The 12531-nt window shown below is 38.2% G+C and overlaps 1 pseudogene; it reads left to right on the top strand.

Annotated features, from left to right (window-relative positions):
* Nucleotides 1-2682: 2682 nt before the first annotated feature.
* LOC110051358 (uncharacterized) lies at nt 2683-11858 on the top strand (annotated as a pseudogene).
* The last annotated feature ends 673 nt before the right edge of the window (nt 11859-12531 follow it).

Below are 12531 nucleotides of genomic sequence, written 5' to 3'. Positions count from 1 at the left end.
ATATTTACAGCTGTAATTGATGTGTTCCTAGGTATTGAGATGGCGGATGCTGGTACCCATATAATCAAAATAGCAACTAAGTAATGTAAGTAACTTACATAAATCATCTAAGCCCCTTCAGAAAAAATTATAGCTCTTAGTGAGTCGCTCGATTCATGGTACGGCAGTCCAGGTGGTCGGGAAACCACTTGCGAATCTAACATTAGTTGTTTATTTTCTTTTGAACGGTTACCATGAGTTCAAAATCAAGGGGTCAGAAGGAACTCCTTTTCATGTCCTTCCTGAAAATTGGAAACAAAGACCCGTTCGCACCTCGTTGTGTTTTGCCAGAAATTAGAGAAATACCCGAGAAACTTCTAGACGTGCCACAGTCTGGTATCCAAGGGCGCTAAGCAAAATGACACTTTGAGAGAAGTTGCTGGAAGACAGATAGGCCCGGTGCAATACTTCTTAAACAGGGAACTAAAACACCTTTCGGACTGCCGGAAAATCGGCATTCACCTTAAAGGGTAAGTTGCCTATATTTTAGAGTCAATTTCAACAACGCGCGGTCCTGAAATATTTTCCGGAAATGTCGGCCAAACTAGGTCAGTTTTCTGGCACATCAGTCGTTATATAATAAAGCTTATTGTTGGATTTAGCGAGTGAACTATGGTACGAAAACATATTACGTGAATTATAGTTTCTTTTATATGAATCGGTCATTAAAAGCTTTTTTCCATATTACCGAATGGACAACAATAGACTACTGATCTACAACTAAAACAATTTTTTTCCGGAAATGCCAAGACTTCCAAGTTTACTGTCACATCTCACGACATAAAGTGCTGCATGTACCCATTCAACTGAACGGAGGTGTATCACGAATTAAAGTAAATATACCTGCTATATTTTTGTTGTTGTGCCAGAACCATATCAGGCGAGCCCACAACCAAGATGGAAACGAAATGTACAGCACGGCGGAGGGGATTGAATTAGCAATCGCAGAAATGGCATTAGGCGAGGGATGGGATATGGCCATCTAGGTAAGCTATTCTATCTTCAGTATATCTGGACAGAGAGTCGACAGAGGGAGGGTCGCGAACTGTTTCGATACTGTTATTTCCATTTCATAGTGATGAGTCATAGTAGGAGATGTTTCGGTCCTAATCACGCTTCGCTCATGCAAATTGAACGAAATTCAGTTACAGCTCTCCGCTTGGAATATAGAAGCAACTTGTTCAGTGTCAATTTGTGAACTCAAGATGTATTTACTGTTAGTGTTTCGTTTATATTTTATACAGACTGTTGAACAGCCAGCTTCACCAACTACCAAGAAAATGAAAACTGAGTGAAAATAGAAGCTATCATATTAGTATCAATAAACAACGCTTTTGTGAACAGAATAACTGTTGTCTACCTTCGTGTGTTTTTACTCGGAACAAATATTATACGGTGTCGATCTGAAAATCCTTTTCGCAGTAGCTTTTGGACAAAGACAGTTTTCTTCCATACATCTCTGTTTCTATTCCATAATCCAGTAACCTATTGTGAAGCAAACATACAATTAATTAAATGAAATTGCATTGTGATGTTGTCAAAAAAGTAACTCATTTCATCGCAGCGCCCCGTCGACCGCCATATTGAATTATACACTGTTGCTACCAAATAATGTCTCGTGAACGAAAACTTGTGCAGCGATTGGTTAATGGTTTGTTTTGGTCGAAGTTATCAAATCTGATAACGATCCCGGACTGTCTACGTCTCTCCCAGTTTTGTAAAACGCCTTGGAGGGTCTGGAAATAGCCAATCCTGTGACATGAGTTTTGCGCACGTAGACAGCCAAAACGACTTTTACGTGCATTTTGATCCGCCACGAGAATGTCCACGCAACGTGCGTGGTAACTATTTACCGCGAGAGAACTGGGTCAGAGGGATTTCCTTTGGCTAACTCTCTTACCCTTCGTCTTGTCTTTCAGTAAGCTAACTAACGTATATCGTAGAAAAATAATTATGGACTGCTCCTCAAATATGTAGCACTACTGTTTGACTTTCTATTTATGGTTACCTATAAAAGTCCTTGTTATCTTGTCTAGTCTAGATTTTGATTATACTCCACATAAATGTATCAGTAAAATCATAATGTATTATCACACTGTATAATTATGTATAATTTGAAATACCCATTTTTTTCTCCATGTTTTCCAGTAGTTTTTATTTTTGACTGATGTCGTGAGACGACTTTTTTTGTATAACGTGCTGGCTGAATAGTTCTGTTTCAGTTGTTTTCTTTTTCTGGACATCAATAAAACAAAACTACTCATCGCAAGCTGCCCTGAGTTCTCTTCATCTTCCAATTTTGCATATTAGAGTCGGACTATAAAATGAAATATCTCTAAAGTTTAATACAAATACTTTCAAACAGCTCACAGACGCAGTCTTCAAAGTGCTTTCACAATAGTTAACTGACGAATTCGCTAACCTGCTATCTGGCACATCCCATTTATACTTTCGCTTCATTTTCTCTTTCTCTTTGTCCCATGTCATTAAAAATCTAGTGATCGATTACTTGTGCTGTGACTTTTTCTTTGGGAGAAAAGGAAAATTTCATTTGAAAGACTCGAAAAGGTAAAAGTTTCAATCCCGCGGGGTTATTGACCTGATAGGGCATCGCAGATGCTTTTCTTTGTTGTAAATGGGTATCAGTTCACATTGCTTGAAGCCAGCTGTTTGTTGGCAAAGTAAGTGTTATTAGATTCCACTGGTTAACGATGAAATATCTCTCTGGCTAGCGAAATACATCCCTTTCTTTTTTTTTTTTTTTTTTTTATCAACCTGCATTGCCGTTAAACTGTAGGCATAAACAGCTCAATTCAAATGTAACCTCATACGTTGTATTTGGACACCACACCTATCAGCCTTTTCAAGACAATAGTTGACAAAAGATACTGACAAAAACGCAAATACTTGAATGGTTGAGTGAATCATGAAAAAAACCATTGGTCAAAATTGACATTAAAAAAGAAATTAATTAATCTTTGAAAATAGCATCAAGAATAATTAAAAAACAAACTAAAATTGTTTTCATTTTAAACTCGTATTGTAAAGCTTTGGAAGAGATTTCCATGGAATTGTGATATTTTTATCTAACCTCTTGAGTTCATATTGGCAGGATGTATTTACTTTCTAAACATTGCGTTCAGTTCCTCGTGCTGTGGTTTCTGATACCCAAGAAAAGCTGTTCTGAAGGTAAATTTCTCCTTTCCATATTCTTGTCTTTTTTTTTTAGTTTTCTACTAAATTTTCAAGGAAGACATGTCGGTTGCTAGGGTTTAAATTTTTTCCTGTCTGTTCCCAATCGTGATGGCCATTTTTAGTATTATTTGTATTTTTCATTTTCGGATGACACTATCTGGGAGACGGAAAATAACAAAACAGTTTTATTCATATATATCCAAGTTTGTATGACTTCTTCAAAGATGCCAGACCATATTTATCAGGAGTAGATCAGAGAAGTAGCAATGAAACTACACTAAATATTCGTCATGTTTCTCAGAGGAGAATATTTCTCTCCTAACAATACCATAACTCGCATAACTCCAATCGCTGTTGAACTGTTTGGCATGATCGATCTCCCATAAACAATGAACCCCTCTCCTCGTTCTCAAATAGAGATGCAATATACGATCCGGTACGATTCTTTAAAGTTCGTCCAGCATTTGTGCCATTCGAACAAACAGTAAAAGCCGAAGTTGAATCCACTAGCTATCCGTAAAATATCATTTTTGGGTCAAAATCGGTTCAGGTTGGCTCATTGACATAATTCGGTGCAACGCTATGCATGCACAAACGTTTTAACGATTCGTACGATTGGCACGAATGGTGAAGGCGTTGATTACATCGCATTTTTTTAAATTAACTTGTCGCGCAAACAAAATAAACACCCGTACGGCAGCGGATTACCTTAATATTAACAACAAGAGAAAACAAGAAAATCAAGAAAATCAAACCTAATGTACAAAAGGAAATGCAAACAAACAAAAAACAAAACAACCAAAAAGCAAAAGCAAAAGAGTAATGATAATAAACATTTCAACAAATCGCAGTGATCGTAACGCTACTTTGACGAATCGTACACGTTTGTGCGCAGTGGAAAACGAATTTATAACCGACCAAAGAGACAGGTTAAGTAATAATCAACAAGAACACTTTTTTTTGCAGACGAATGTCGTCACCTAGAGTTCACAGCCGAACAAACATTCCAGGGCAAACGTCTCGTGAATCACGCGATCAGGGCTCATGACGTCATGATCACAGATTTCTGTGATGCGCTATGTTACATAGAGCACAACTGTGAAAGTTATAATTTGAAGACGATGAGTGAAAATGAGGGGCACAGATGTGAATTGAAAAATGCTACTCATGAAGGAAACAAAAATGACCTGGAGGAAAACCCAGATTACGTATACCGTGGAATTAAGGTAACAATGATTGCTCGAATGATGTGAAATACATGTGGGATTAGCTTTTAACCCGTGAATTGTGTACGTGAGTTTGACATTTCTACGACAGGTAAGGTAACTTCGAGTGTTGCGCTAAAAATGGAACGGGTAGCTCAAATAGCTCAAATCAAATGGTTGTTTAAAACCTCTGGTTAATTTCTTGATCAGAGTTAACGGCAGCTTGCAGCTGTTAGTTCAAGTAACCCAGATTAATTAGCCATGTTCCGAAGTACCAAGGGACTGGGTAATATCTATTTGTTTGAAAAAAAAAAAAAGAAAACATTATTGTTGATTTAAATCCAAAGATGTAATACACTTTTGGAAAGCTGTGATTTAAGAGACCTTTGTATGGTTTGGCGGGTCACTGTCCGTTCATTTGTTGGTCGGGAAATGCTTTAATCACAATCGTTCGGGCGTACATCAGCTAACGGCGACGTCACCGGACGCTACGAAAGGTTTCATTTGAGTCACGAAAACGTTGGCTCATATCTGTCAACATTGTGTTACAGCGTTAATGGATAGTGTTTTAACAACCTTTTTTTTTTTTTTTGCTGTAAGCGTGGAGTCGAGAAAAAAGTCCTTTGTGAAAGTTTATTCTCAGAATTATTATTTTTCAGTTCATGCAAGAAGCTTTGCTTGTTGCCTATTGCTATTTTTTTCGCAGGGTTTAGTTAATCATTCACCTGAAATTCCCGGGTCAGTTTATAAAGCACTTTGTATTACATAAGGTTTCAAGCCCCTTCAATAGACGTCATTGTTTACATTTTCCTCATTAACATACGACTTTGCGCATAGAAGGCATCATGCTAGACACGATTTTACTAGAACAGCTTAGAAAGCTTGTGAAACTTAGTAAGTGGTGAAATTTTTGGCTCTTTTGGTGTAATATTCGAGGATAAATTGGCTTTCAACAACATCAAATTTTCTGTGATGTTTTTAGAAATTGGGTGAGTGATCAGAGCTTTACGTTGGGCAAAAGAAAGCAGTCGTAAGAGCTTTTACGGAGGTGGTAGCAAAGATCATCACTTTTAAGTTGGAAAATTCTTTTTAAAAAATGCAATCAAAGATATCAAGTCATGGTCTCCTAGGGTTAAATTCTTTCTCGCCTTCTCAGTGTGGTCAGAGAATTACGAGAAAAGTTTCATATTGCTCAGAAAATCATTATTTTCATCAGAATGAAAATAAAAGAGACAATTCTACTTTTCTTCAATCATTTTTGTTTTCTTTAATAGAGCGCTTGCGTCAATAACCCCTGCAAGAACGAAGCAACCTGTCAAACTGGTTTTACAGACAAAGGATACCGCTGTCTGTGCCGAGCTGGATTTGAGGGTCCGGACTGCCAAAATGGTGAGGTAACTTTGTTCAGTAAAAATATAATTATGGCATAGTTGGCCTTCGTTCGAATACCGGAACATTATTTATGTGTAGATGGAAAGAGTTGAAAACATGTTGAGGCACATAAACGAGAGTATGGATGGGGTTGCTATACCAAGATTTTCAGTTCATTGATTGAGCCCTCCCATAAAATCTCCAACAAAATGGGATTTTGCTTGTTGTCAAGTGTCTAGCTTCTAGACTTGCAGATTGATGAAATGTCACCTTTCCACAGATATTGACGAGTGTGAATCAGGAACCCACGATTGCAGTCCTGATTCTGAGTGTAAAAATATTAATGGATCTTACAAATGTTCTTGTAAGCCTGGATATTCTGGAGATGGACGAAATTGCCAAGGTAAACAGTTGTCGGATACATAATAGTAGTAAAAAATCGTGTTTTCTCTACTTCGTGACAGATCGTTTATCCTGGGCGCAAGATTTCCGTTCAAGATTAAAGCAACAGAGCACTTTTTACGTGTTCACATAGCCTCATCTAAACACGAGGAGGATTGGGAGAATTTGAGACAGTTATGCAAACCCGACACGTAGTCTCCGGTTTGCATAACATTCGAGAATTCTCCCAGCCCCCCGAGTATTTAGATGAGGCTATGTAAACACGGAAACAGTGCGCTATATAAAATAATTCTCAAAAATACGCGCGAATCTAAAACGCCACAACCGTGTTTACATACTCTCATCTAAACACACCTGTCGACCAATGAGAGCGCGCGCAGTAGCTCAGTCATTTTATTAAAAGTAATGTAATGGTAACAGTACACCAATGTGAAAGCAAAGTCTAAAAAAAAAAAAAAAAAAAAAAAAAAACTCTGAAACAAACAAACAAAAGCAACAACAACAACAGTAACGATCATGAAACATTTTGCTGAATACAAATATCAGCGGCATAGGTACGACTGTACTTTTTAACTACTCATGTAAGCTCCAAAAAGTGGATACATTGGCCTAGCTTAAACTTTCATCCGATTCCAGAATTAGAAATTAGAATTAGAATTAGAAAGTGTTTTCATCGCGACAAAAATTGTTGTCCCTGAACAAGAAGAAGTGTCTGCTAAAGAATATAACTCATTTTTCAGCGGACAAAATATTCACTGCTTAGAAACAACGATGTAACCAGGATAGCGTCAGACGATGCGATTCGTCAGATGTTTTTGACAGTACGGTGCTGCACTGTGCGAGTCGTTGAAATGTCCTGAGACACTAAAAACAAAGCTGTGTTGAAACAAATACATTGTAAAAGGAAATTCATGCATGTATGTGCAAGGATATATGTTTTCAGATATTGACGAGTGTTCCTCAGGAACACACGACTGCAGTGCTGACGTCGCATGCAATAACATCAAGGGATCATACCTGTGCAGTTGTTTAGCCGCATATTCTGGAGACGGAAGGCTATGCGAAGGTGAAATGTTCCGTACAGCTAATATAGGAGAGGAAAGTGCTTTTTTTAGGAAACAGTTTCAAAGTATTAACATCGCTAGCATGTATCTTATTAAACCTAATCGAATAATGCTGTACCACACTTTGAATAAACAACACTGAATTTCTCAAAAAGCTAAACCATCTATGGCAAACATAGTTTATATTTCTGCAGAAATATTGCTTGATTTAAGGAGTTTGTGATATTTGCGAATCAAATCAACAAGCAATAGTTCACTCAGTAAATAAATCAATATTTATAGAGATTATTTTGCGAACAAAGTCTTTGAATTCCCATATTTTGACATATTTATTTCATTAAACGTTGTATCTTTACTATTGCTAGATATTAACTAATGTATTCAATCAACTCACGACTGCAGTGCTAACGCTGAGTGTAATAATACTAAGGGATCATATAACTGCTCTTGTAAACCTGGATATTCTGGAGATGGACGACGTTGTCTTGGTGAATGTATTTTCAGACTTACTCCCTCTCTGCAATCATGAATAAGAGGCAAACATGGAGCGAAATCTGATTTTTTATGTGAAGTTTTTTTTTTTAGTTCATCGATTCCTAGTTTTCTTCGGGGAGATGCGTAAAAACAAAGCAGTTGCTATATTAGGGATCTAAAGATAGCATAAACTGAAGAATGAGTAGTTTCGTTGTTCTTGAGGTTATACATATATCAATATCATTACTTTGCTTCGTGATGAATGAACAGCTACTGAAAGTTTCAGCACCACAGATGAAATCTGCCTCAAAAATGATTTAAAAATAATAATAATAATAATAATTATATCGGAGGTTAGGTGTTATCCACCGCGCGCTTCCACCCCAGAGGGTTCCTAATTTATCTTCTGGATTGTTACATTTCTTTTTTCATCGTAGCTAAATTGCTTTCAGATTCAAGTTATTGATATTTGTCGTTGTCTAAACAAAATCAAATGGATCATATCAGAACTGGCTCAAAAGACCGCGTGACAGACAGTATTTCTTTAACAAATTTTCAACAGAAGCAGAGAAAATTGTTCGTTTTATATGACATCTTTCATAGGAACTGAAAGACATGAGTTAAACATATTTATTATAGCTCTGCGAACTGGCCAGATGAACCTTTATCCTCCTCTGTAAATGGATGGTTACCCGAGCGGGCAAGAAGGAGTCATCTCGCATGCTATAGTGATCACCTTCTGTTCCCAAAAGAATGTGGCGTTCTTTTTAGCATCGCATATTCCCGTTAATAAGTTAGGTTTCTCGGCCTAGAAGGCTTGTTGTTGAATTCGTTCTTTTTCTGCTTGTAAATGAACCTTGACTGTGCCTTGTTCAATAACCGTTGGGAAAAAAATGGCCAAAATCCAACCATCTTGACCTAACGATCGGACAAAATTCCACATATATTTCCTTTTAGATACTGACGAGTGTGCTTTAGGAACAGACGACTGCAATGTCAATGCTGTCTGCGGTAATGCCATGGGATCATACAAATGCACTTGCATACCCCCATATTATGGCGATGGACGAGTTTGCGCAGGTGAAACGTTCTTTAAAAATAAAAAGAAAAAAGAAAAGATTTGGTCGAAATGGTGAATTTTACCCTTTAATCTAAATGATTCCTTGAAAATTAGAAATTTCAAATAATGAGAATGTGTGCTTTTTCACGTTATGTTTCCAATTTTGTTCCATGTTCGCACAATCTTAAATTATAAAAATTTCTCGAACATAGTATCATTGTCTCATTACGAAATCTTTCTTTATTCTTCACCGACATAACAAAACAAGTAAATTAAGCCATGTTTCCACCAATGTGTAAATACTTTCTTTCCATATGTATTGTTTCACTCCAATACAGGCTAGGTCCTCTCTCCTTCGCAGAGGCTCCCTATGGGAAATTGAATTGAGAGCCGGAAGGCGCGCGGGGGACGATTGGAGGACGGAAACGGCGGGAGCCTCTGTTCTGTCTTTTTCCTTGCCGGTGTTCCCCACGCACTTTCGTTTTTCCCTCTTCACAACCTCCGAACCACCAGCCTACAGTCAAAGCAGCACGAAAGAGGCCTCTGCGAAGGAGCCAGTTCGGTCGATTTCCTTCTAAGTTCTCACTCTTCTTTATTGATCTAGTTCCAGAATGCAAGGAACTTTACGAGAAGAACTTGTGAGTGGAAACGATCAAAGAGCGTTTTTTGTTAGTTTGAAGTAGTTTCACAATCATACAGATAAGCCATATTTAGCAAAGTTTAAAACGATAGGAAGAATCCAGCTAAAACGAGATACAGTAAATAAGGCTTACAACGAAAGGAAAGGTGATTAAAAGAGAAATGAACAACAAACGTCATCGTAAATTAAAAAGAGAAATAGGAACTCTGCTAATTGCAGAAAAGTGCACTTATGTTGTCATACAATTAGTAGAAAGACAATTAAAAAGACTTGGAGATCCGAACTCTTCATGAAGAGAAGAAAGCTGGACAAAAGGATCGCCCATAACCTTACTCTTCAGAACATGCAAATGATCATATCGCAAGAAACATTCGCTATTTTATGACGTTCGTCGTCTGAGCTTGATCACATTGCGTCAGTTGTGTACACTGACTACTCCCTCCTAGCAATAGCAAGAGCTAAGAATTATTCAAAAAACCCTGTTCTTAAATTACAAGTGCGTTTCACGGAGTTAATTGCACATATATGTGGCATAAATCATCCAGATATAGAATGTTGATAATTTTATATTCTGTTGTAAGATTGTGGGACTTTTACTCCACAGGACAAACAGAAGAAACCCATACTGTGGTCTTGGGGTGTGCGGAGAAGAACACTGGACAATCATGAAGATTTACGGCTCAAAGGTTATTAAAAATCATAGTAATCACAAATCAGGAGGGTAATTTTTTTTTAGCAAAACCCACTAGATTTTCTTGATATTAAGATTAAAACAAAACGTATGAATAACGCACATAGTTTTCAGAGCTGGGAATGCCGCGAGATCACAGCGGAAATATTAAATTAGATAAATAGATAGATTTTTAACGTAACATAATGGTATGTCAACATTTTGTTTCTCGGGGAACATTTCACTATGATTCAGACCTTTGGACCAACAAGGGAACATTTAATGTTTCAGGAGGAGAGACTGTATTCGACACTCAAGAAACCAAATTGACGACCTACTGGGACACACCATTCACCAAGATTTGTCTCGGAATGAAAATCCGCGGGGAGGGAAATATCAATTTTCTCGTCATAAACCAGGCAGCTGAGTCTTTGTACTCGCTGATTGCTGACGGACAATATCGCAACACCTCACTGGGTCGGGACACTTGGAAGACGCTGATTGGTCGCCAGGCCTCCTTACAGATAAATTGTAATATGAAGGATTTAATGCTCGTTGTTTCAAGGATTCTAATTCCAAGGCAAGGATCGGTTTTATTGCTAACGAGCAAAACGACTGTTGGACTTGTGACTCCAGAATCGGGTTTGGTACAGGAGGGTATCCTGACGATTCCAACGCGTGTGGAAACGCTGCTGCTGTACGCCCTGACAATGGAAACAGAGAAATCACAGCCATGGGGCACATTTTTGTCCACTAAGTCGACATCGGACAAGAAAAATCGCTTTTCCGTCAAATGTCCTATAAATAGCGATGTAGAAGCAGAGTGCTTTTCAATTGAGTGTCGTAAAACCAAAACCAAACCAATTACTTGCCAATTAGACCAGCCAGTCTCAAACCAAAACCAAAACCAAAACCAAAGGCATTGTCTAATTACTTTCGACTCTCAAATGAAAACCGCTCTATATTAATGGAAGCATTGCGTTCTTTGTTTCAGTGTTGTGCACATCCAAGTTAACGTAATTACCACCGGCACCAAATGGGACTTTCGACTGTTTTAATATCGTAAGAGAGCGAATCCGAAAGAGAATGTCGAGCTGAATGAAGTGAAAACGACTTGTGTGATACTCGGATGTTGACATTGGTAGCCTAAATTGTTAAAGTACATGAGCAAACTGTCGGGAAATAGGGTTCAAGCAAATTTATAGCACTATGAATTAAAATTAATGTGACAACCACATTGTGGGACAGACTATCTGGGCAGGGCTTGGCTGTTTCTCTCAAAGGTCGTTTCTTACTCAAGTGCAAACGGCATCTCATGTCACATTTGGCCAATCAAGTGATGCTTTTATGCACGTAGCGTTGCCATAGTAATTCCGCTGGTTCATCCTTGCCATGTGCTTCAATTTAGTTTTTCCACTGTAGCCTGCTACTGTAGCCTGCTACTATTAAAGGGCTTGGGTCAAATCTCATGACTAGTCAATTTTTAGTGATTTCTTTACAGATATAGCACAATTGCTCTTCTAAACAACTATTCTTTAACAAGCATTCCAAATGCAGCGTTAATTTTTTTCATAAAGTTGAATCTCTAATCAGTAAATACAATTTTAACCAAGTGAAAATAAACATAACTGGTTCGAGTGGCCGTATAAACGGGGTAAAATTATAAAGGATTATACAGGTTGGGATTTCAGAATGTGGACGTTGGGGCAGCCGTATTAACGGGGCTTCCGGAATACCGGGGTTTTGTTATAAGAAAACGTACGGGCGTTTCGCCTGGATAAAAACGACTGGCCGTAATAACGAGGCGATCGTGTTAACAAGGTGACCGTAAGGTGGGGTTCCACTGTACTTGGACACTCCAGTTATCTGATGTACATTTCCTAACATAATTAGTTTCAAGTTTCTATAACTTTCAATTAAACACGAGTTTGGAGTGAAGTGCTCCCATAGAAGTCCCCCTTTGCCCTTTAGGCGAACTTTTTTCTTCTATTCTGGGGTACCGAGCCCCAGTGCAGCGTTATAACATTGTTACTATAGCAACTAGACGAACATATTTTAGGATAAGGATCTCTTTCATTGGGGATCTTGACTCCTTGGAGAGCATTGAGGGATTAAGAATCCCTGGCTGGAGATGATTACGACCTCTCCTTAAGCTTCCTAACTCGGATAGGATAAGGACCTATCTTGCGGGGATTACGACCCCCGGAAGGGGGGTTTGGGGATTATGTCCCTCTTTGCAGGGAGGATTGTGACTATTTTCTGTTATGTGGTGTTAGTTTGTAGTCTTGACCTGTGCGAGCATTTTTTCCCCCTTTTTCCCAAAAAGCTGTTACTGTGTATCCTTTGCTGTTCTTGGGTTGGGAGCATTAATTCAGTATTTTAGGTATACGTAGGCGAGTTCAGTTCTCTTT

Source organism: Orbicella faveolata, unplaced genomic scaffold (assembly GCF_042242905.1).
Source record: "Orbicella faveolata isolate gen_17 unplaced genomic scaffold, um_ofav_v1 contig_24, whole genome shotgun sequence".
Classification (NCBI taxonomy): Eukaryota; Metazoa; Cnidaria; class Anthozoa; order Scleractinia; family Merulinidae; genus Orbicella; species Orbicella faveolata.
The sequence above is the reverse complement of the archived record's forward strand: the minus strand, read 5'-3'. Positions and strand labels throughout refer to the sequence as shown.